At 43.8% G+C, this 26,472-nt stretch overlaps 2 long non-coding RNA genes across 7 annotated transcripts; one reads left to right on the top strand and one right to left on the bottom strand.

The window, feature by feature from the left end:
- The first annotated feature begins 7 nt into the window (after positions 1–7).
- LOC115943448 (uncharacterized) lies at positions 8–24,188 on the top strand. Of its 6 annotated transcripts, none has more exons than XR_014144967.1 (5): positions 8–6,725; positions 6,809–10,273; positions 14,720–14,958; positions 18,194–18,325; positions 22,382–24,188. It is a non-coding gene; the product is annotated as an uncharacterized LOC115943448 (long non-coding RNA). The 6 variants fall into 6 exon arrangements; XR_004078028.2 differs by having other exon boundaries at positions 15–9,448; positions 10,046–10,273; XR_014144965.1 differs by having other exon boundaries at positions 8–10,273; positions 14,720–17,933.
- On the bottom strand, positions 16,344–26,472 carry LOC145721309 (uncharacterized). Its single transcript, XR_014144969.1, has 2 exons — positions 26,349–26,472; positions 16,344–16,526 (listed from the first exon to the last, which is right to left on the bottom strand). It is a non-coding gene; the product is annotated as an uncharacterized LOC145721309 (long non-coding RNA).

Raw genomic sequence — 26,472 nt, forward strand, 5'->3', positions numbered from 1 at the left:
ATTACATCATTAGTTTTAGATGTAGTGTTCCATGATTCATTGTTTGTGCATAACACCCAGTGCTCCATGCAGAATGTGCCCTCCTCAATACCCACCACCAGGCTAACCCATCCTCCCACCCCCCTCCCCTCTAGAACCCTCAGTTTGTTTTTCAGAGTCCATCGTCTCTCATGGTTCATCTACCCCTCCGATTTCCCCCCCTTCATTTAAGAGAATGAAAGTATATACATCCATACATTCTGGAGGCCAGTTTGGCAGTATTTTTAGCAAAAGACTTGAAAATGTTTAATCCCTGTCAGCCGGCCATTCTGTTTCTGGGACTTTGCCATAAAGAAGTGATTAGGGGGCGCCTGGGTGGCTCAGTCGGTTAAGCGTTTGCCTTCGGTTCAGGTCATGATCCCAGGGTCCTGGGATCAAGTTCCACATCCGGCTCAGCAAGGAGTCTGCTTGTCCCTCTCCCTCTGCCCCTCTCCTTGCTCATTCTCTCTCTCTCTAATAAATAAATAAAATCTTTAAAAAAAAAAAAAAAAAGAAGTGATTAGGGATTCTTGAAAAGATTTATGCACAATGCTATCCAAGTCTGGGTTACATACAACAGTGAAAAAAATGACAACAATCTAATTGAGGTTCTCAGTAGATTTATTAAATAAATTACAACTAACAACTGAGAACCACATAGACATTAAATGTCCTGTTGCATATGAATACTTAACTACATGAGCAAAATGTTTGGAATCTATTTTTTAGTGGAAAAAAAATTCAAATCCCTATGAGAATGTAAGCTTTCAGTTGAATAGTAAAAAATTGTATGAATAGAAAAAAGTACTGAAGGATATTCACCAAAATATTAATGGTATTTATAACTTAGTTGATTTTTATTTTCTTCTTTGTTTCTCTGTATTTTATACTTTCCTACAATGAAATTCTGTGGCTTTTAAAATAGAAAAACTTTTTTTTTAATTGAGGTTGTTAATTATGTAGGTAGTGTTCAATTATAACAGAAGTAACTTAAAGTATGTAATTGCCACACTTCTGTTATACTAGATGGAATCATTAAAGCAGTGGAAGGCATTTACCAGTCTAGACGTGTGGACCACAGAGCTTTTAAGGAGGCAAAATGACTTTGGAGTCCTTTCCAGAAACTCTTCTCTGCTATTGGGAGCAGCAGAAGTGCTTTAATTAATCAGGATAAAATGTTTCAACCAGAGATAATTATGTATATGAAGATGATTTTGCAGCCAGATATGTGGATGGTTTATGTAAATAGAAGACATTTTCCCCCTGTTAAGTTCTTCCCAATATTTTAACCCTGATGTATCTGGAAAAGAAGAGGACAGTGGCAAGGAAAGCTTCTACCAGAGACTAAACAACCAGAAACTTCAGCTAATCAGAAATTCTTCTGCCTTTGACGTTTAGGAGAGAATGAAAAATCTCTAGAAAGTGACTGTGAATTAAGAATTTCTGACAACCAACTTTCAGGGTATTTCTCAAGATTTTGACAATTCAGACTAGTCTCCAGACTTTCTACATCAGTATCTGTCATTATATCTGATGAAAATAATTCCTAATGGTGAATTTGAAATTCCAGAAGGATTTTTATTATCAACTGAAACAGATTAAATTATGTTCTTTATACTCTACTTACTACACAGAAGGAAGAAAGGAAGGGAGGGAGGAAGGGAAAAAGGGAGGCTGACTAGGTATATAGACTGGGAATACTGGACCCATCCAAGGCTCGCAGGTCAGCATCCGAGATCTGGCTTCCAAGGGCCTGGCACATCTCTGTGTAGTCTGGACAAACGTCTAGTATCCTACTCTGCCTGGTAATTCCCTGGAGTTGTAAGTGTCCTGCCACCTCCCTTCTCCTCTAGCTCATCTTGGAGGCTCATAGATTTCTCCATGGATAAGGGTGATGGCTGTGCATCAGAGGTGAACTTCATCACTGAGGGCTAGGTGGGAGGTGGGGGAGGTCCAGAAATGGCAGGGGGACCTGGTGGTTCTGTCCTTGGGAAGGGGATTGGGTTTTGCTATTTGCGTATTTATACTGTATCATAGGCACCACACTTCTCCTTATTGTCTGTGTATATATTAATTATCTTGTTTATGATATTTTCCCATGCCAGGGTTTATTTATATTTTTTCAATGTTAATTAAATTGATTTGGGGGGCACCTGGGTGGCTCAGTCGGTTAAGCGTCTGACTCTTGATTTCAGCTCAGGTCATGATCCCAGGGTCGTGAGATTGAGCCCTGAATTGGGCTCTGCGCTGGGCATGGAGCCTGCTTAAGATTCTCTCTTTCCCTCTCCCTCTGCCCCTCTCCCCCTGCCACGTGTGCGCTCTCTCTCTCTAAAAAAAAAAAAAAAAAAGGCTGATAAGGCTGACGACATGCCATTCTTTAAAAAATAAATTGATTTGGGTAATTTTTCTTAAAAAAAAAAAAGGCATTTCATGTCTTTCCCATTCCTCCTCTCCTATGAGTCAAGCCTCATACTTACTGTCACAGCAGGAGCCTTTCTCTGCTCCTGAATCTCCCTCGATGCTCTCCTGGGATTCGCAGATGAACTGTCTAGGCAACTCTACTCACACATCACACTTCCAGTTGTGTTTAGTGACAGGACTGATTTCTGTTTTGACATTTGGAAACTTCATTAATTAGCAATGACTTCTTCATCTCCTCTGGTTCTGGCAGATCCTTAGAGGAAGAGAAAGCCATCTTCTATTTTTAAGGTTACCTTGGGTGGGTAATGGGGTTTGGGCCTAGAAGAAGAGATGGAGGTTAGTCAATGACAGGCAACGGCAACTAGAGGTCCCAGAAGACTATTCTGACGGTCACTATTATGTGACCACACCAGTGTGGGGCAGGACTGGGTATTTTGTAGGTCTCAGTATGAAAGGGAAATGAAGGACAGTATGAGAGGCCTGTAAATAAACAGATCTACGTATATTATTTTTACGTGTATTTTAAACAGATGCTGAGACAGAGGCAGTGTAAATGAATGAGCGATTTCACGATTTTGAGAGCTCAACTTAGTAAGTCTAATCCTGCCGCAAGGGGGCAGCAGGACTCATCTGTTGCCCCCTCCCCCTTGTTCTGCGGCTATAATTAGATTCCTTGGAGAATTCAAATATACAGTGTATAATATTAATTTAAGCTCCACAAAAGCCAAACTTGCCTGTATCCCCAAGGCCTAGTGCTTAGCACATAGTTGATATTCAATAATAATTATTTGTTGAATGGGATGAATGAGTGAATGTGAATAATTTATGTGATCACTCCTACCTTTTATTGTTTCCATAGTTGCTCACCTATGACATTGTTTCCAAATCATACCATTGATCTCTGCCTTTGTCTGAGAAAATGACTAGTATGTCCTCTTGGATGAATAATGTAGCCTTAGAGCACTTCACCTGAAAGCAGTCCTGTTAAGCAAGCCGGCTGCCTGATGGAGCCTCCTGCTTCTGCGCAGCGCCCTCTGTCTGTAGGGAAGGCAGGTGCAGTTCTGTGAGGTTCTCGGAGCCCAGTCCCAGGCGGAGCATCTCAGTCAGGCAAAGTGAGGGCAAGGGAGCTGGGGGTGCTTCGGCCCCAGATTCCTTTCTGAAAGTGAGGAAAAGCAAGCTCTGCAAGGAGGAAGGCAAACCTCCACGTGGAGACTAAGGAGCTTCACCACCTCCTCAGCCTCTTAAATGAGGTGCATTCTAGTATGGTGTACCCTCTCCCCTCACTCCTGGACCCCAAATAAAGGACACGCAGCATGATCTCATTCTTTCTTCTCTGGAATAAGGTAAACCCAAGTGTGACCTCATCCCGTGACTCTCAAGTAAAGAAAGCTCATCAATGAGTTCAACTCCTTCTCCCTAAAATGTCAAGCTCAAGCACGCATGACCTCCCCTCAAATCCAGCAGGACCAGGCATGATGTCACTCCCACCCCCATGCCTCTCTTCCACCCTCCTGGTGGCTGACACATTTCCACCCCGAAGGCTTCTTAGAAATGGCTCTGCCCAGAGGTGTGGGCGTCTGGCTGGACGCTGCTTCCTGCCAGCCACAGGGCAAGCCCACCCGTCTGAAAAGCAGCTTCCAGTCAGTGAGGAGTCACATCACCATGACTCAGTGGGCTGTGGCAGATGAGAATTTTACTCAAGGTTCAACATTAAATAAGGAGCTTTTAGGCAAGTCTGGAGGGCAAGCAGAGCCAACTTAGGATGAGAAACTCAAAAGCAAAAGGGGAAATCCAGGGCTGGGAAATTCCTAGAAAAGAAATCAAAACCTTGGCCTGGAGGAGAAAGTTGCTTGAATTGACAGGGCTACTAAGCGGGGATGGCCTCAGCTGCAGCTCATGGGCATGCCAACACTCAGGAACCCGGCCATCTGTCTGCGATCCCTGTGTGTCCTTCTGACCCCCTGTGCAGGCACCGGGCCCCCATTTATGAGGGACAGTGGCAGGCCCCCGACAGACAGGGCAGCCCAGGTGTGCATGGGGGGACTCAGCATCTAGTGAGTAACATTATTTGAATCTGTAGACCAGATTTCATTCCTAAGAAAGAAACAAGACAGGGAGGGAGTAAATAAAAAGTCTAGCAGGATGTGGATAGTCAGGGAGGCTGTGGGGGGGGGAGGGGGCGGGGGTGTATGGGAACTCTCTGCACTTTCTGCTCGGTTTTGCTGTGAATCTAAAACTGCTCTAAAAAGTAAAATCCACTTTTTAAAAAAGATTTTTATTTATTTATTTGAGAGATTGAGACAGACAGCACGAGCCAGGAGGAGAGGGAGAAGCAGGCTCCCCGCCGAGCAGGGACCCCGATGTGAGGCCCCATCCCAGGACCCCGGGACCACGACCCAAGCAAAAGGCAGACACTTAACCGACTGAGCCACCCAGGCGCCCCTAAAATCCACTTTTAAAAATTGGCTGCGATTTCTTTTTTAAGTCTATTCTATGGCCACAGAACCCTGCCTAGCATCATGCAGAGGTTGATCCTCGCTCAAGAGGGAGACCGGGTCAGCAGGCCGACTAAGCCATTCTGACTATAGGAACCATAGGAAATGTAACTTTTCCTCTATCTCACACCTTTGGCGTATCCCTAACCCTCATGTTACAATTCCTCAACTGTGTACAATTGCTTTGCATTCTGCAGCTAGGAAGAAAGCGATAACAAATACTTCTGGGAGAGATAGACTCTAACCTATGAATAACTAAGAGATCTATTTTTGCAAAAAGTTTTTATATGCTAAGCCTCAGTTTCTTCACCTGTAAAATGAAGATAACAATATTACATGTCCTACAGAGATGTCCTACGGATCACTCTTCAGGAAATCTTCACCACTCACCCTATTTAAAAGAGCCACACTCCCCTCCTGGGCCCTCACCAATACTACCTAGCACCCTTCCTCCCTTGATTTTTCTACAAAGCATTTACCATCTTCTCCCTATCCAATATTTTACTTTTAAAATTCTCTTTATCTCCCTCGAGAATGTAAATTCCATGAGGGTAGGGATTTTTGTCTGTTTTATTCTGTATCCCCAGCACCGGGAGCATTTTCTAACATATTATAGTCCTCAGGAAATATTTATTGGATGAATGATTTCTGTAAAGTGCTCAGCAAAATGGTTATACATGCCAAGTGTGTAATACATGTTGGTTATGATTATTTGCATTATTCCATGCTGCAAGGTTCTAAGAGTAAAGAATGAAGAAGTTCCTGAGAGGAAAGAAAGGGATGCAGACAAGAGAGAATTAGTGAGGACCCAGGAACACAACAACGCGTGTGGCATGTTGCTGCTGTGGGTTGAGCCTACGGATGTGGGTGTGTGAGTCACTCCATGCCAGGCCCCCTAAATAACTTGCAGTGCCACCATATAAGGATGGTTCATCATGTCTCCATCAGAGAGCCCTTCAAACAATGGTATGTGCATGTTAGCCAACTGGTACACCTCTTTTTGATTCTTAGAGCAGAATCTGGTGTGGGCCAATTGTACTTTCCATAGTCATTCTAATCACAAGCATTAAAAACTTTCAGTATTTCATTTGATGCTTAAAAGGAAATATGAAGAATTGCCCAAAACCAGCTCTGGTTAGCCGTCCCACAATAGCACCACCAGGAGGGTGCCGGGCTATAAGAACCAAAGCAGAAGCTCCGAGGAGCATCAGAGCAAAAGGCTGGAAGTGCTACAGCAGACAGAACTGAGCTGTTACAGGCAGCAAGGAAAAAAATCATCCTAAGTAGATAGTAAGCTATCAGGGCATCCTGACAAGGCGTGTTCCTGCTATATGAGATCACAGGCCATATATAGCCCAAATCAATCAACAGTCTGCCTTCTATCTTGATAGGAAGTTGGTTCTTTCAAAATGTACTTGCATTACCTCACTTCCTACAGCACACACACACACACACGCACACACACATACACATACACACACATCCTTGTATTTCAAGCTCAGTTTTCTTATTGAAATGCTCTGCTGACCCTCAAAAGAGAAAGGAGGAATTCTTCAAAGTCGTGATGAAGGTGTCATTGTCTTGATGCTTTGAAAGGACTAGTGTGAAATTGTTTGTTTGGTTTCTTCATCTCAGCTCTTACTTTCCTCACATGGAGGTACACTCAAGCTCCACACAGGGATTCCAGGAGCTGAGCTAGTTGTGGGCAGTCTGTGAAGTCCAGGGGCTTTCTCAAGGGAGAAGAAGAGAAGTCTTGTGAGACCGCTATAGGCAAGTGATTCAAGGGACACAGTTACACATCCAGCACCTTTGTGTGAACTGTAAAAAGTTGCCTCCTCTAGGCCCATGGATTGGAAAAGTTTTCATTCCTCAAGGCTGAAGCATCCCTGAGCCTGGTGAGAGAAGCAGGGCTATATTTTAGCCGCTCCCATCCCCTCCCCTTGTTTGGACCTCTCTGTGTGGGACGGAAACTGCCTAATTGTACTTGGTGACTGGCTATGTGAGAGGGGGTGTTGCAGGGCTAGACATACATGAAGAACAAAATACCTGACCCCTACTGTATACACCCCACAGATGAGACCTTTTTCCTTTGCAGCCAGAGTTTAGCCTGTTCTTGGATCTACTCTAGAAGATGTTGAACTCCTATTCTTTCTCATGCATGCTGCCCCCAAGCCACTAGCCAGCTCCTCTCGAGGCCTGTAATGGTATCATTACTCAAACTAGGTGGAACTAGGAAGAATGTCTTTCGTGGGTTTAAAGGTTGAACAAGTAACTTAAAAGTTCATTTGGAAAGGGACAATGTGGTGTTATGGAAAGGCCACAGGATATGGAATCAGCTGACCTGGAATGGTGGCTTGATAAAGGTTAACTTGGTGAGGCTGAACTACATTTCCCAGAATTCCCTTCCCTGCATGTTTCCCATTAGAGTGGCCACAAGAGATGTTCTTGGGTGAGATTTGAAGGGGAGCAGTGAAGCAATAACCATTTCATAGGTTGCACATGTTGTCACTCATCTGTGACTCACCTCACTGGTTCCCCCAAACAAGTGTCTTTTATTGCTGGTCCTGCCTTCCCAGAGCACTCCATTGCAAGAGCAATTGCGTGCTGACCTACTTCACCCACCCCATTCCAAACTTCCTAGTTAAAATTACACTTGCATTTTTCTCTGACAGCGAAATAAGCCAAGCCCGATCGTGTCAACTGACCTCCATCCCCTCCCAGGTGAAATAACAGCATTTTTTCAGGGTTTTTGAGAGATGGGACTTTTACACAAAGAAAGGATGTGAGTAGAGTTTGTAGACACCAGACCAGCTGGTGGAGGAGGTATTTTGGGGTATTTGCCTTCAAATCGCGACATGACTGACACCATATGCTCTATTTGGATTCACAATCAATGTGATTACTTATGACCTTACTAGCAGAGAATATAAATACCTCAAAGAAGGCCTCCACTGTTTAAATTCTTTTCCAGCCTTAGGGACTTGCTGGAATATGGGGTATTCAGACAAGGAGGCCTTTTACCACTCCCTCAGCTCTGTCTGCACCGTCTGCACCCAACGGCCATGAATACACCCTTCCTAAGGTCACTTTCTCCCTTTCATCCTGCTGTGTTATCACCCTGCCTTCCATCTATCTTGTCAAAAGTGAACAAAGGGTATGAGCTACCCTAGGACGGCTTGACACAGAAAAGATGTCCTATCAAAATCCCAGAATGTCACGATGAACTAGTTTAGAAATAGTATGATGCACTGCATTGGCTTTTCCAAAGTCAGTCTCGGGGGAAAAAATATTGAACCTTTGACTCATTCACTGACAATGTGGGAAATTAAATGGGGGAAGAAAAAAAAGAGAAAAAGGAAGGAAGCAATAAATGTCTTCCTTTTTGCCCATAGGTATCTGATTCAGGGCAGCTCAAGAATCTTGGACTATAGTCAGCCACAATCATGGAGGATTCCCCAAGTGAAGAGGCTAAACACTGGCAAAACAAAAAGCAGATTTGGTCCACTGCATTCCTACCCTAATGGATGCTGAAAAATAGATGCTCTATAACCACCCACAAATTTCCTGGTACTCCTGCTATCATTGCAAAATGCTGGCTCTTTCAAAGTCTCATCTCTTGCCCCTGCCAGAGAAAGCCAGCCTTTAAAAGAAACTAAATCCAAGGTCACTTATTTCCACATAAAGAGACTATTTCGTCAGCTGCCAAATTCATTTTTCTAATGTACTCTTACCCAATAACTTAAGCCTCGTGTGCTGGGCAGAGTCCAACTTGGGTAATTCCATTCTCCCAACCAAATTCTCCCAAGGAGTTTGAACTGGACATGACATTATTCTTCACTTCTTCAGCTATCCTATTATTAATCCAAATAATGCTTTTCATCCCCAAAGCATAATGGAGATATGAGGATAGAATTTCTTAGAATTTAGTGATGAGAGATTCCATTATATAAATTTAGTAAAGTTCTTTGGAAGTCAAGTCTAGATTCGTTTATTCAATGAATAGTTATTAAAGTATACGCCAAGTGCTGTTCTCAACACTGCAGATGTAGCAGGACACAGAGAAGGTTTTTGCCCTCAAAAAGTAACTATTGGAGAGAGGGGCAGGAATCAGACTATTTAAGTCATGATACAGAGTTTGGATATTATTATAGGTGCAGTTGAAGAGTATTGGTGGAAGGATATGATCAGATTTGGGTTTTTTTTTTATAGGATCACCATGAAGAGGAGAATCCACTATACAGAATATGTATGGGCCAGAGTCCTAGCCTTCTGCTACTTTCCACTGGAATTGAATCATTCCAGGATCAACAAAACTGTGGCCATAATTTCCTCCCAACAATCCTTCAAACAGCATTGACTCTTGGTTAGCTCAAAGGGTCAAGGAGGCCAAAGCCATGGTTTGATCATGTGGCCATCAGTATTGCATTGTTCCATGACAAATCCTACCCCTCTTCTTTTCTAGCTGGCTGTACTTCATAGGCTCCCATTGGTCATATAGGACACCAGACAAGAAGGTAAATGAGGAAGAATTATCTCATCTCCACTGCTCCAAGAGCTGCCTATGATCTGCTGAAGGTGGTTCAGTGGCAAAATCAAAGAGCAAAAGTATCTCTACATATATGTGACTTAACTGAATGGTGGTGTTCTTGGAAGAGCGTTACTACTGACAAAGAGTCACTGAAAACTTTCTATGTATTGCCCTTCCTGTGAACAGTGACAAATATAAATAAGAAAGTCGCAGAATCTGAAAATAAGGGGCACCTGAGTGGTGCAGTCGGTTAAGCATCCAGCTCTTCATTTGGGCTCAAATCATGGTCTCAGGGTCATGAGGTCAAGCCCTGTGTCAGGCTCTGAGCTCAGGGGGAGTCTGCTTCTCTCCCTCTCCCTCTATGCCCCACTCTCTCGCTCTCTCTAATATAAGTAAATGAGTCTTTTAAAAAAAAAAGGAATTTGAAAATAAAGGGGGACATTAGTGGTCATGAAGTCCAACCTCCCACCTAATGTAAGATTTTTCTATGCAGTGCTGATAAGGAGTCTTTTGTGTTCTATACACCTCCTATGTCAGATGGGGGCCAAATGAATAGCAATTTAATTGCAAATTGTTCTGTTAGCTAGGAAAGATCACCGACTGTGGTACCTATTGCCCAAAGTTGTGGTCTGAAGGATCAAAGGACAGATAAAGTCACATCTTAAAGAGGGGCCAACATTAAGACCCGGAAAAAGAGGACCAAATAAGTTTGTCAATCGCAGAAGCAAGAAGGAGAATAAAGGATACTGAGCCATACAAGAAGATACCCAGGATGCTGATGGATGAGGAATATAGAGTAGGTGGATCGGAGGTAAGTAAGTCTGAAGAAATTCTTACGGGTGTGTACATGTTCTCATGATGGAATTTTTAATACAATTCTCACACCAATATGTATGATTGTACCAAGTACTTTTGGAGGGGCTGGAAGGGAATTTATATCCTGCTTCCCCTAAATGGTCACTGCCTCACATGGAAGTCCATTGCATCATTAGGAAGTACCAGTGTTCACAATATTCTCTGTATCCTCTTCCTTTTGGCCATAGGTCTGTTCTTGCATGACATACAGAGCAAATCTAATTCCTTTTCCTCATGACAATCCTTCAAATAATTAAAAACAGTTTTTATGTCCCCTTTCAGTATTTCCTGTTGTAGGCTCCACATCCCTAGATTCCTTTGGCCCTTCTCAGATAGCATAATTTCATAGCTGCCAAACTTTCAAATTGACAAGGACTTCAGAAACTCAAGTCCAGATCTCCTTCTTTACCCAGGAGGAAGATGAGGTTTAGGGGGTTGAAGTGTAGCTGGGTAGGGAGTGTGTTCTGCCCGGTGTCACCTAGAAGTGGCAGATCCAAAACTTAAACCTCTTAATTCCCAGTCCAGTGTTTTCCCCACATCTTTCAACAACCCTTCCTATCCCACTTACCTTCCTCTGGATTCATTCCAGATTCTTAGATTTCTTCTTCAAATGTAGCCCCTGATGTCAAACCCACTTGCAAGTGTGTTCCAACCAGCCAAGAGAATAAGGCAATTGTTATCTACTTTATAGTAAACTCTATACATCCATTAAGGCTGTTATGATTACTTTAGGTTTCTTTGGCAGACCTTGATGATTCATATTGCATATGTAGTTAATTAAAACCATTTGTACATTTCTCTTTAACTTGAAATGCATCAAGCAAGAAACTTTTCACCTCGTACTAGAATGGTTCATTTTTACTTTAACTTAGGTATAGGATTATATATTGAATCCTCCTAAATATCTCTTGGTTAGTTTAGATATATTCTTTTACCTGGTTGAAGTATTTTTGAATGCTAATTGTCCTATCAGGCATATTAACTAACCACCCACATTTTATGACATACATAGACTCAACAAGCACAATGTAGCAAAGACAGTTCTTGCCAAATATGCCATGTCCCCCCCTACTTTTCCCAGACTCTGTTGTAATTGGGTTGGAGCCATGTGACTACCTCTGGCCAATAGATTGTGAATGAAGGTGACGTCACTTCTGGGCCAAGTCATTAAAGAGCCAATGTGATTCTTCTCTTCTTCTATTCACCTGATATAGAGATCTTGCAGGCCACGTGGTCTGGATGCCATGACTTCAGAGGAGTTTACATGAGCCCATGGCAATCCATTAAAGACCTTTAACAGTATTCCATTAAAGACTCTACCTCCAGCTACCAATTCAATTTATTGCCCAAAGATATCATAAAAGACTGAATTAAATGCCTTGTTAAAATTCAAATATATGAAGTCCCAAGGAGCATGGTAATCCATTGTAGGATTTTAAGCATGGGTGTGATATACTCAGATTTGAATTTTAGAGATGCATGGGAGTGGGGCGTGATTGGAAGGAGCTAGGACTAGAAGGAAAGGCAGCTAAGAGGTTGACTTTTGAATGTCTAGAAGGGGAATGTGATGACTGGAGCCAATATGATCTTACTAAGAACAAAGTTTTGTCAGTTACTTCATTTCCACTCTTGCCAGTGTTGCTAGGCTGGCGTAGCAGAGAAATAACCAAGTCCACAGTCCTGAGCCTGGCTCTGGCCTGCGGCTCAGCTGGTCCTGCTCCATTCTCCTTCTCATTTCCAGCCATTTGTACACTTTTCCATTTACTTCGATGCCTTGAGGATTCCCTCTGATGCTGGGCTTTTGCATGAGTCCTTCCTTCTGTTTAGAATGCTTTCTTACCTGTCCCCTTGTCCACCCTAATTCCTCAAACTTCAAATTTCAAGTTTTTCAGGGAGGCTTCTGACCCCCGCTAAACTAAGTTAGATCTCTTTGTTTAGACCATTTGCCCCATACCCTTCCCTTTTCAGAACATTCAGTACCCCTGAAATCACTTCTTATAAGATCACCTACTCTCTCCTTGAGACTAAAGGTTCTTTGAGGGCAAAGGCTATCTGTTACCACCGAGAATTTAGACAGTGCTCAGTAGGTATTCAAATAATATTTGCTGAATGGGATTATCTAATAATTTGTTCTGGAAATGTGCCAGAAACCAATGCTAAACTAAATGGATTATAAATTTTAAAATCTCCTCTTCTTATCCTTTGTCCTTCTCCAGATTCGAGGTATTTGCTCTTTCTTGCAGGACTCCTCAGGAATGACCAAGAGTGATTCTTTCAGGTTTCTGGGTTGTCATTGCTTTGGTGCAAAGATCTATGAACTACAGCCCAGCCCAAATCTGGCTGGCTGCCTGTTTCATAAATAAAGTTTCATTAGAGCAGAGGTACACCTGTTTGTTTCTAAATCACCAATGACTACTTTCACGCTACAAAAGCAGAGTCGAGTAGTTGCAACCAAAACCATGTGGCCCACAAAGTCTAAAATATCACCTTTACAGAAAAAATTTACCAACTGCTAGTCTAGTAAAAATATTTTAACTCATTGAAGACAGCTAGGTGATTTTTTTTCTGTCATCTCATCTATATTTGGCTTCTTTTCCTTTTTTCCCTAGCTTTGATCTGCCTTTACAATTTGAAATTTATTCTTTCTATTAAAGAATCCATAACAAAATAGACAGATGCCTACTGTCATCTGCTGATATACTTTCTGCTCCATATAGTGTCTCTTCCACATTTGTCTTTTTATGATAAAAATCATTTATTAAAAACAAAAATCAATATTTTTCTTTCTTTATTCAATTCACATTTTCTTTTCTTTTCCAGTTTTATTGAGGTGTATTTGTGGGGGGCGTTGTTTTTTTGTTTATTTATTTTTAAAGATTTTATTTACTTATTTGACAGAGAGAGATAGTGAGGGCAGGAACACAAGCAGGGGGAGTGGGAAAGGGAGAAGCAGGCTTCCCGCTGAGCAGGGAGCCCGATGCTGGGCTCTATCCCAGGACCCTGGGATCATAACCTGAGCCGAAGGCAGACACTCAATGACTGAGTCACCCAGGCACCCCTATTTGTGGGGTTTTTTAAGATTTTATTTACTGTGGCACCTGGGTGGCTGAGTTGGTTAAGTGTCTGACTGTTGATCTCAGCTCAGGTCATGATGTCAGAGTTGTGAGATCACCCACACGTTGGGCTCTGTGCTCAGTGCAGAATCTACTTGTCCCTCTCCCTCTGCTCCTCTCCCCCACTTACGTGCTCTCTCTAGTAAATATTTATTTATTTTTAGAGAGAGAGAGAGAGCGAATGTGCACGAACGGGGAGAGGGGCAATGGGAGGGGGAAAGAATCTCAAGCAGACTCCGCGCTGAGCCCAACACGGGGCTCGATCTCATGACCCCAAGATCACGACCTGAGACGAAACCAAGAGTCAGACGCTCAACTGACTGAGCCCCCCAGGTGCCCCTTATTGAAGTATATTTGACATATAACCTTGTATAATAAGTTTAAGGTATATAACACAACAATTTCATATATGTGTATACTACAAAATGATCACTTCAGTAAGCTTAGTTAACATCCATCACCTCTTCCACATTTCTTCTCCTTACTCTACACATGTATAACAAAGCTCATTTTATTGCCCTCAGAATTTTTATAAGATGCGTTTCACTCTTAGCTTCCTTGTACAGGTTATTGTGTTTTTCTGTACTCCTTCCACCAACAGTTCTTCCATCACCAGGGACTCTTCACAGTAAGAACTCACCAAAGAACTCTTTGCAGGCACAATAATTCCTTCAGGATCATTTTCACTTGTGTTATCAGAATTTTATTTTTGAGAGTTACTTATGTCTCATGGTGGATCTTTCAATTATACCTGTGAATTTTTCTTTTTCTTTTCCAGAAATTTCCAAATGTTGTATTTTTTAAAAAGACCTGTTTATTTATTTTAGAGAGAAAACATGTGTGCACGTGTGTGCATGTGGGTGGGGGGAGGGGCAGAGGAAGCCGAAGAGAGAGAATTCAAACAGATTCCCCACTGAGCATGGAGCCAGATGCAGGGCTCGATCCCAGGTCCCCATGATCATGACCTGAGCCAAAATCAAGAGTCAGAGGCCTAACCAACTGAGCCACCCAGGTGTCCCTCTCAAACTTAAGAGTTTTGAGAGCATGTCAGAAGCAGCTCTCAAATTTTGGACTCATAAGAATCTACTACCTTTCTACAGTTCCCCAACCAATTCTACCACTTGGTCAGTGTTATGGGTTGAAATATGTCCCCCCAAAGAGATATGTTGGAGCCCTAATCCCCAGTACCTCGGAATGTAACCTTTTTTGGAAATGGGGTGTTTATAGAGGTAATCAAGTTAAAAGAAGATCATAATCCAATAATAATGACACTTTTATCTCCAACAAAGAGGAGAAATTTGGACACAGAGACAGACACACCATAGGAAGAATGCCATATGAACATGAAGCAGAGATGGGGTGAGCCTTTGTGAGCCAATGAACAGCAAAGATTGGAAGCAAACCCCCAGAAGCTAGAGAGAGCATAGAACAGATTCTTCCTCCCAGGCTTCAGAAGGACGCAATCTTGCTGACACCTTGATCTTGGACTTCTAGCCTCTGAAACTGTGAGACAACATGTTTCTGTTGTGTAAGTCACCCAGTTTTGTGATACTTTGTTACAGCTGCCCTAGCAAACGAATATAGGCAGAATTAGTCCACAGATGGGAGAGTTTGCCCGCTGATTCCAACGTGAACTCTACCTCATTTTCCTGGTTCTGCCTGCTCTAGTTCATCCTATCAGAGCCCATTGTTACCCCACTAAAGATTCTCAGACTTGAGACCTCATCTCCAGATGTTTTGTTTTGGTAACTGTAAGGTGGAGCCTAGGAATCTAATTTTTATTAAGCCCTAGAGGCAATTCTGAGGTATAAGAGTAGGAAGGACTTAACAGACTTTGTGTAGTTGAGTCTCCTTCCTGGCCCCACGGCCTTAGCATATCTGAAAATGGATGGATCCACTTCTGCTGCTGAGCTCAGCCAGGATCCAATGGTCCCAGTGGCAACCAGTGGGATCCTGTGTCCTTGTATTCCTCCTCAGGTGCCCAGGCTCAGGACCAGGCCTAAGCTGGGGGCCTGCTATTCCCTCATTCCCTTGTTAGCCCTCCCCCTGAGAAGAGCCCTGACCCTAAACCCCAGACTGGTGGCTAGGCCACTAAACTCTGAGGACAGATCTCCCAAATGACTGACTGCTCGCTCTCCTGCTTCTTGAGCACCTCCTACCCTCAGTTTCCAACCATGCTCTGGTCATTTTGGAGGAATCATGTACCCAACATGGGAAATACTCTCAGTAACTGCTACATGACTTATGAAGGGCCCTTCCCTACCCTCTAGACACTGGATGTACCAACCTGGCTACATCTCCATAACCAAGCTCAGCAACTCTTTGGATGGCTCAGTGTGCTAGATCTTGTACTATACAGATCCTTCTGGTTTTCATGTTAGGCTTACAATCGAATGAGGGTTACAAAAAGGTACATGGATGCACATTATCTATGAATACAGGGCTCTAAGGGCAAAGAGGTGGAGCACCTGACCAGGGTCTGGAGGGGTTAGAGGTAGGGAAAGCAGCTTGAAGAAGTTTCCATTTAAAACCAAGACCAGGGATGCCTGGGTGGCTCAGTCAGTTAAGCATCTGCCTTTGGCTCAGGTCATGATCCCAGGGTCCTAGGATTGAGCCCTGCGTCGGGCTCTCTGCTCACTGAGGAGCCTGCTTCTCCCTCTCCCTCTGCCTGATGAGAGCTTGTGCACTCTCTCTCTGTGTGTCAAATAAATAAATAAAATCTTTTAAAAAAATTAAAAAAAATAAAACCAAGACCAAATAAATAAATAAAATTTTATATAATATACCTATATATTATTAATTTTATGTTATGTATAATATTGATATTATTATATAATAACACACAATGCTAATATATAAATGTACAAAAACAGATTATTAACATATATTAATGTAATGTTAAGAATATAATACATTTTCAATATATTATTTATTATAATTAATAATTATTAATGTTAATGGGTTTGGGAAGAGGGAGAGATCTTCAGGCTCAAGAGCCAGAGAGAGCATGATGGTTTCTGGTAAGAGCAAGTAGCTGGAGGCATGGGCAGAAGGCAAGGGTTTCCCAGCCCCATGGTGTCCCGTAGGAGATCTTTTCTGGAAGAGAGGTAAAACCGACGGATCACTCACGTCAGTCATATTTGAGAACACGTCCCCTGTCCAGCAAAGCATCCCAACACCTGCATGAGGGGAAAGTGGGTGGATGCACTTGAACTGACCCTCAGCCCTCATTCAGTCTCTGACTCTCCTCTTGTCAGCTCTCTTCATCTTCTCGATTTAATTTCTCTTCCACGCGACTCAACAGCCTCAAAAGCCACAAAAATAATCTGTTATTGTTATAGGCTGCAGTTTTTTTCAGACTTTAGCAGACAGCCTCTTCAACCTGATGTAGCTAAAATCTTAGGGATAGCCACCTTGGCCACAACCCTGCACCACCTTTCCCCCATCCCTAACCATTCAGGATGGTCCTTACAGGCAGCCGGCAAGGAAATGAATTCCTGCTTGGAATTAAATAACAAGAAGTTTCTAGCAATCTAGATTTGACACTCACCACTCAAGAACTTGAGACACTGGACATAAGACTGGTCATGAAAGACCCTCCCCCAGTCCCAGGTATTTGAACTTGCCTGTGATATGTCTTAACCGGGACAGCTTGGGACAGATGCTCTCTTGAACTGCGTGTTATACCTTCCCATTTAAAGGACTATTGATCAGCACAACATGGCAGCTAATATGGAAAGCGAATGGTAAAAAGGAAAGGCAAGCATTTCCTCACTAAACGAAAGAAGAGATCTGAATCTGAGGAGCCCAATCTGGCACTGTTTGAAAGTAAATTACCAGCCGATTAGATGGCTGTAAATACAGGGAGAGAAGGCTCAACAGGCAGCTGGATTGCGTAAGGAAGAGGGAAATTAGAGAGCGCACGGGAGGTGCTGAGCACAGACAGGGCTCGGCAAAGAGGAACAGTGGCAGCTCTGTACCGCCAAGATTATAGAAGCAGGAAGGGACCTGTAGGAAGTGTTCTGTAGATGGAGCCGGCGTGAAAGTGTAGCCCCCCCACCTCCCACTCCAATCCCCTCAGCCCCACATCCCTAATGAGCCCGAAGGACGGATGTTTGTTATTGCAACACAGGAAGTATCAATGACTTCTGTTCAGTGAGGAAAACCTGTTTTAGGTTATGTGCAATCTGGAAGCTTCTCACTTCCTACCATAAAAGCCACTCTCATAAAAACCACTCACATCCCTGCAGTCTACAGAGACGGAGTCCACGCAGATGTCAATGAGAGATACCATCCCCCAAAGAGCAGCTGGGCCTGTTTCTGCAGACAGCAAGCACTGAAAGAAGCGAGCCCCTACAGAGCTCTGCAATTAGTAGAAGGAGCTTGCCACAAGGAAGGATGGAGTAGTGTAACTAGGAAACTAGGGCTCTCCTGTGCATACCAAAAAAGATCCCCTCTTCCTCTGGCAAATCTCGGGAGAAAGTCGGGCCAGCCTGGGAGGAGGTAATTGGGGCAGAAATGGTGGGGGAGAAGGAGGATGGCTGTAATTTTTGCATTAGTGATGGAAGTGAGTTTAGCAAAGGACAGACAGTGGATGCCTTAGTCACATGAGTATTACTGTTTCCATAGCCCTGAGCCCTCCCTACAAGCTTCTCTAAGCCCTAAGCGAGGCAGCTGTGTGCTCTCATTGTCCAAGGGGAGAATACAGACAGAATATATAGCTTCTGGGTTAGCTCAGCACCCTCATTTTCTTGGGGTTCCAGCCCACAGGCCCTGGAGATGCTCTCACAGGAAGGAATGCCTGGGGGACATGGGACCAGATGACCACATCAGTTACAGTTTACGTTTAGAAGGAACCATTCCAGTGTCACATGGCAGAAGACGTAAGAGGATGGGTAAGTAATACAGAAAGAAAACTGGGGGGAGGCGTTGAGAAAGAGGTTATTGAGCTTTGGTAAAGTCATTTCTTTAGCCAGATCCGACTAAGGGTGTCACTAATTCCCTAAGATCAGACATTTGAACTGACAACACACTGGATACTTCTTGAAGCTTCTTGTGTGGCTACCACATTTGGATGTTACTGATACAATTAACTGTTTAGATAACTGGATACAGTTCTCATTCCACATGGGGAGTTAGTCATTCTCCACACATCTTTCGATTACCTCTATATAGTTCAGAATTAAAGAACATCTTAAAGCACTGGGGGTGCTTTAAGAAAACTGTCACTGTCAAAATTAAGGTGTTTTTTTTTTAAAGATTTTATTTATTTATTTATTTGACAGAGAGAGACACAGCGAGAGAGGGAACACAAGCAGGGGGAGTGGGAGAGGGAGAAGCAGGCTCCCAGAGGAGCAGGGAGCCCGATACGGGGCTCGAACCCAGGACCCTGGGATCATGACCTGGGCTGAGAGCAGACGCTTAACGACTGAGCCACCAGGCGCCCCAAGATTATGTTGTTCTGAGGGCAGATTCCGGGTATGTAGTCCCTTTCATCAAATGTGTCCTTGCCGCTCTCTGGATGTCACAAAGGCCGGGATGCTGCAGATCACTAAAGGGACACACAGAGCTTACACTGGCCAAGGAAAAAATCAGAGATTCTTTGAACTAGTTTGGGGCCAACTTTGAGATGAGGACAGAAATGCAACTGGGTTCACTTCATCTGGTGTTAACATGAACGTTAACATGCCAAATATCTGAGTCACTGACTAAAAATAAGAACAGATTGGAGAACTAAATGGTGTGACTGGGAGGAAGAGTGATGCTGAAGAAAAGGAGTTCCTCATGTTGACAGCTGCTTCCCTAATGGACAAGGAGTATGAAGAACAGACACTGCAGAGTGTGAGGGTTTCTTGTTTTGGTTTTTTAGTTTTTTAAAGATTTATTTATCTATTTGAGTGTGAGAGAGAAAGAAGGCATGAGCAGGGGGAGGAGCAAAGAGAGAGAGAAGCAGACTCCCTACTGAGCATGGAGCCTGACGGGGGAGCTCAACGAGGGGCTCAATCTCGTGACCCTGAGATCATGACCTGAACTGAAATCAGGAGTTGGACGCTTAGCTGACTGCACCCCCCAGACCCCCCTCGGAGTGTGAGGTTTTAAAAGACCTTCGACAAAATCCATCTTCTTGCACCACCACATCTCCCCCCGCCGGAACAATTCCCTCAAGTTCATTCAATTCTCTGTCTCTGACAAAGTCGAGGTGAGGATCGAGGGAATGAAGTAAACATTTGGTTCTCACAGACTCAAGAAGTACAACCTCCTTCTCTTCAGGCATCTCTGTTCTGTTTTCTCAAGACAGCAGGGGAATCCCAAGAAGCTACAGTGTGCCCTAAAGGAGCCAATTGAAAGCATTGAGTCTACTTAGTTTCCAGGAGTCTAGGTTGGAACAAAGTTTCTTAGTGAACCTTGCAGCAACTCTAGCTGCCCAATTTTTCCACATAGTTTCTTCTCTGCAGCTAGAAAGTATAAGTAAAAGTATATCTCAGGCAAGAAACGTTTAACAAGGTAAGATTTTAGAACTGCTTTGGTTAAACCTTGCTCTCCAAAAATTCTGCTGCAAGAAAAAAAAAATACAGTCCTTTCCTAAAACTGATCAGTATTCACATAATTCCCATCAAAATCTGAACAAGTTTCTTTGCTGGCCTTGACAAGTTTATTCCAAAATGTATATGGAAAGGAAAAGGCTCTAGCACAGCCAAAACAATGTTGAAAAACAAAGTAGGAGAGGAAGCGGGAGAAACCACTCTTCCCAACAGTAGGGCCTCGTGTGTAACTACAGTATTAAGACAGCATGGTACTGGTAGAGGGAAGAGGCACATAGATCAGTGGAACCGAATAAAGAACCGAGATCTAGAGCCACACAAATATGCCCCCGACTAATTTTGATAAGGGAATAACAGCAATCCAACGGAGGAGAAATAGCCTTTTCAATAAATGGTGCTGGAAAAATTGGACCCTCAGAGTGTGAGGTTTTAAAAGACCTAATGAAAATTAATATGAAGAAAAGACCTAATACGAAAATTAACTCACAATGGATCATGGACTCACCTGTGAGCATAGAACTCTAAAACTTGTAAAAAAGAACACAGGAGAATATTTTTGGGACCCTAGGGCTAGGCAGAGTTCTTGGACTTGACCCTAAAAGCATGATCCATAATAGGAAAAATTTATAAATTGGACTAAACACTTTTGCTCTATGAAAGACTCTGTAAAAGGATGAAAAGGCAACAGGCCAGGAGGAAAGATTTACAAATCACACAACCAACAAAGGCCTTGTGTCTAGAATATATATAAAAATTCTAGAAACTCAACATTAAAAAAAAAAAAATGTATCCAAGGCACCTTTCAGCACCACGTTTCACAGCATGTATTCTTTTTTTTTTTTAATTTTTTAAAAGATTGATTTACTTATTTGGGGGGGGTGGGGGGAGGGCAGAGGGAGAGGGAGAGAATCCCAAGCAGACTCCCCCCAATGAAGGGCTCAATCTCACAACCCTGAGATCATGACCTGAGCTGAAATCAAGAGTCAGACAGTCAACCAACTAAACTGGACCACCTGACTTAGGATCTTGGGGGTGGGGGAGGGGTTGGTAAAATGCAAATTCCTGTGTCTCCAGAAATTCTGATTCCATAGATCTGAGTGGGTCATGGGAAATCTGTCTTTATTTCTTTGTTTGTTATTTATTTATTTTAGCAATTTGCTTTTAAAACAAGCTACTCAGGGTGCCTGGCTAGCTCAGCTGGTAGAGCATGTGAGTCTTGATCTCAGGGTCATGAGTTTGAGCCCCATGTTGAGGGTAGAGTTTACTTTAAAAAAAAAAGAAAGAAAGAAAGAAATCTATTAAAAATTAACAATGAAAAAATTAAACAAGTTCCTCAGGATATTTTTTATTATTATTATTATAATTAAAGTTTGAGAGCTTCCACAACTATTCAATCTAGTGAACTGTGAAGGAAGAGCCACATTAGAAAGGAAATTGGGATGGGGCCACTTGTGCCCTGAAGGGTACTATTTAAAGACTAACAGGGACTATTTAAAGAACAACAACAAACAAGAAGTGTTACGAATAATTTCTAAGGAGCAGCCACTCTCTAGATTTATTAGGATGTAAATGAAATGATGAAATGCCCTCCCCCCCCCCAACTCAAGTATACAACTATAAGGAGAACTTGCCACATATGGAGAGATTTTTAAAAAATTCTCATAGTCATGCTGCTCGAGGGGCCTGGTGTTCACAAAGGGCTTGTGAGACCCCAGGAAAGACCCTGTTCTCTGAGGATAAAGCATGCACTTAAGCAAGTTGGGGGACAATCATGCTCCAGCTGAACCAGTGTCTGTGGGCCTGTGGGGAACCCACAGCCAGGGACCCCAGCTATGAGGGGTGAAGGCCCGCCTCGGGGTTCTCTAACGTCACCTTCTATCACCCTTTCCCACTCACTCACACATACGTATATACACAGGTCTAGAGATTAAGGAGCAGCTCCTTCTCACCAACCCACCAAATAGTCCCTGTTTCTGCCTTCACCGTTTTGCCTCCAACGCGTCACAGGTGGCAAAAGGAGAGCCTAAGGATGAGACAACATGACTGAGTGCAGACCCAGGTCAAAGCCAGGCTCCTCAGAGCAGCTGGGGAGTAAGAGGGCAGTCGCATCTCTGGGAAACGTGCTGGAGGCCAGCCTGACAAAAGGAACAAGAAAGCTGCCAGGGGAAGGTGAGCCAGGTAGCTGTCAACCCATGAAAAATGAAGTGGCCTTTAGGAGGACCAAGGCCGGCCCACAGAGCTGCTGGCCAAGAACGCACGGATCTGAGGGCAGGAATGACCCCTCAGCCTGATCCTAAGACGGCCTTTGCCCTCCAAGGACACTGCTGCGTGGCTTTTCAGACCCCAGTACAACCCAGGTCCCTGAGTTTTCCAGTCTTTGCTCACTTGTGTCTGTTGTATCTCCTCTAGGTCACAGTTGATGGGAGCTGATTGGTGCTGAAGCAGACTCCAGTTCATTTCCGTTCACCTCATTATTTGTTTGAATTCTGGGCTGAAGCCAAGCAACAAACATGAACATTCCCCCTGCGGAGCAGGCGCACACAGACACTTGGAGGCACGCTTACACGTGCCGCACTCTCCCAGGCATGCACACATGTTTACACGAGCGCGCGTCCTCACCCGGACACACTCGCACACAGGCGTTCACCCATGCAGACACTCCCTACTTGCCTACACGCACTCCTGCACACGGGCACACACAGCTGCTCCAGCTGCGGTCAGCTGTGCAAGGTCTCTGCCTTCCGTGACTGGGGTGTCTAGGAGAACTTCAAACCTGAGAGTTCCTCCTCTCGCCCTCCTGTTCCCCTGGCCGCCTGGACACCGACGCTTGCCATCTGTAATCCATCACTACAGGTCTTACGCCCCGTTTCCAGCCATTGTCAATCGAGTGGGAGACCTTCCAACCTTCTGTCTCAATGAAAGTCAACTGTTGTCAACCCAAGCTCCCATGAAGCTCCAGGGACTAGCCTGACTTGGATTTTAAACAGTCCTGCTGCCCGCCCTGCCTGTGAATCAGGCTGGGCTCCAGACGAGGTGGGGAAGCCCTCTAGTGGCCAAGGCTGAAGTGACAATAGGCGTGGAGGGCTCCGGGATGTCGCAGGAACCAGTCCACTCTTCCTGAAACCACAGTCCCTAAAATCTTTACAGCCTAAATCCTCCCTCTCCATCACCCCCAGATCCTTCTAGTCACCAGGTCCTATCAATTTCCCTCCCAAACAGCTGTCCCTGTTGCCCACCCTAGCTCTGCCTTATCACCCATGCGTCGTAGGGCTGCAGTGGACCGTTGCCTGGACCTCTGTGACTGATCCATTACGGACCTCGCTGCCAAATTCATCTCCCAGACCCTCACTGTTGGTCTTCTATGTTCTCTGTTTAAGACTTCCAGACTTCCCCTCTGGTCTCTAGCGGTGATCCTCAAAAGGGAGACACACTGTCTCAGGACAGGTTGAGCAGCATTTCCACACACAGTCTAGAGATGTTGATGTTCCTCCCCACACCATGCTCATGTTGGACCACTTCTATCGAGGTGTCGTTCCTGCCCTATTACTCAAATGTAGAGGGCTGAGGAAAAGATGGAGAACCACAAGTCCTCGGGGCAAAAGTTCAAACATCTCAGCCCCCCACAGCCTGGCCTTAAATTTCTTTTCTAGGTTTAGTGTTACAGTGTAACATCGAGGTTAAGGACTAGAATCAGTCTGGCTTAGAACCCCAGGTGTACAACTTATTAGCTCTGTAATGGTATGGAAGGTTCTAGATCCTTAGTTTCTTTACAGGGTTCTTGAGATGTTAATGAGGTAGCCTGTGTATGAGACTTAGCCCAGTGCTTGCCCCACGGTCAGTGCTCACTTAAGGACAGCTGTAATTAGTACTCCTCTGTCTATAAGCCGACTGGTTCGCGCACAGGTCAGGCATGTCCTTGCACTTTCCATCTCTGCACTTCGGCTCTTGACGCTTTATTTGCCTGGAATGTCCCCTCCCTCCTCTCTAATGTCAAGACCTCACCTGTTCTGCTGTGCCCAGCTCAAATTTCTTCACCTGCTTAGGGACCTGAGCTAATCCTGGACTTACGGACCTCATATATTATCTCTTGTGAGAGGGAACAAATACTTTGTGAGAGTGCACCGTATAAACTTATGCAAGTGTGTAATAGACAAATATGTGGGATATTTAATTGTGCAATCATTCTAAAAAATTAGATAAAGCCTTATAATGTGTTTTCATGTGTTACTAGAATAGTTATTCAAATTGTTTTAATATCTTACTTCTCTGAATAACTAGATTATAAATGCCATGAGGATAAAAGCTCTGTTTTATACTTATATTCTCCATAGAACATATCTTACATGATACTTTCACTATATTAGGTACTTAGTGATCATTTAATTAAGAAGTGACTGCATTTTTTATAGTAGTAGTAACATACGTCCTTGTCCCTTAAAGCAATTTTCCATTCATTATCTTATGAGCTTTGATTATCTAACTTCTACAACATCCCTGAAAGAAAGGCAATCCTAGGCCTATTTCACAGGGAATTTCTTATTGTAAGTCTTGCAAGCAAGCTGTGTTGGTTATATGTGTTACATCACAATAACACAATCTCCAAATGGAAAGGTATCTGGGTCAAAAAGGGCAGGGTGGGTAAATTTTTTAAAGTAATGCCTGTACCATGTTTATTTACAAATCATTTGGAATGTAGCCTATAAATTATATTCTGGAGTCTAAAAACGCTTTCACCGTAAATTGCAAAAATAATTGGTATCCCATGATGAGACACCACTGCACGCCTATTAGAATGGCGAAGATATATGTAAAAGACAAAATTGACAGAGATGCAGAGCAACTGTGCTGGTTGACTTGCACAATGCTATATCTGCTTTAGAAAACAATTTGGTAGTTTCTTAGAGAGTTAAAGAAACATGACCCATATGAACCAGCAAACACATGCCTACGTTTTTACCCTAGAAAATTGCACACTTGTGCTCACACAAAAACCTATACGCTAATGCTTATTTATAGTCGGTAAAGATACAGGACGGATTAGTAGTTTCCAGGAATTATGGGTGGGAGAGGGTTTGGCTACACAGGCGCAGCATAAGAGAATTTGAGGTGGGGGGAAGGGATGAAAATTGTCTACATCCTGATTGTGGTAGTGGTTCCACAAATCTACACATGTTAAAAGGTCATAGAACTATACACCCAAAAAAGTAAAGTTCGCTGTACATAAATATAACAGTAAAACCATATTTCTAAGAAAATTCAGAAGCAAAATTCAGGAAAAAGTGAACGCTGTCAATGAATTCAATATAAAGATATCGATCACCTATTATGTATAAGGCACTGACTGGGGTAGGAGAAAGGGAAACCAGAGCCTAGCGATAAAGCAGTTTTAGGAGCATTAGCTTTGAAATCGGCTACAGCTGAGATTGAACCCCTGGTCTCTTATGAAATGTGGGTTCTTAGGAAGGTTGCCTAACGTCTTTGAGCTTTAGTTTATGAAGATAATAAAACACAGAGTACAGACACAGTAAGAGGTTGAGAAATGCTAACTATTATTACTAGCATAGAATTGTTAATGCTAAAGCTGGTGATGTCAGTAAAAATGATGTCTCTGAGGCGCCTGCTGGCTCAGTCAGTTAAGGTTCAACTCTTGGTTTTGGCTCAGGTCATGATCTCAGGCTTGTGAGGTGAAGCATGTCCTGCGGTGGGCTCCAGGCTCAGCGGGGAGCGTGCTTCCCTCCCTCTCCCTCTCCCTCTGCCCCTCCGCCTGCTTGTGTGTGTGCATGCGTGCTCTCTCTCTCAAATCAATCAGTCAATCTTTTTAAAAAATGATACCCAGAATCTAACCAGTCTCACACTGCCTCTGCCACCGCCCTGATCCAAAAGCCACCATCCCCTCCTGCGATAGCTTACTAACTGTTCTCCCTGCCCCCATCCTGCAGCCTGTACTTAACCCAGCCACCACAATGATCTCTTTAAAATGTAAGTCCGATTATGTCACTCATCTGCTCAAAACACTGTTGTGACTCCCCGTGTCACTCAGCGTAAAGGGAGAAGTCGTCCCCGTGTCTTTGAAGACCCTGCATGCTCTCACACCATTTGCCTCTCTTATATTATCTTCTATTGCTTCCCCCCCCTTCTTCTTTTTTGAAAAGATTTATTTATTTGAGAGAGAGAGGGAGGGAGGGAGAGAAAGTGAGCAGGGGTAGGGACAGAGGGAGAAGGAGAGAGAATCTCGAGCAGACTCCCCGCAGAACGGGCAGAGCCAGACCCGGGGCTCGATCCCACACCTCCGTGATAACATGAACCGAGACCAAGAGTCGGAGGCTCAGCAGACTGAGCCACCCAGGCTCCCCCACTCTTCTTCTTCCACACTGACCTGTTACCCTGATACGGCCTCTGTTAGCAGCCGTGGTACTGGCTCTTTCCTCTGCCTTGAACAGTTGCCACGTGTTTGCACCGCTCACTCCCTTGCCTCCTTTGTGATTGGCTCCAGTGTCACC

This window comes from Leptonychotes weddellii, chromosome 4 (genome assembly GCF_054177405.1).
Source record: "Leptonychotes weddellii isolate Sample4059 chromosome 4, ASM5417740v2, whole genome shotgun sequence".
NCBI classification, from domain to species: Eukaryota; Metazoa; Chordata; class Mammalia; order Carnivora; family Phocidae; genus Leptonychotes; species Leptonychotes weddellii.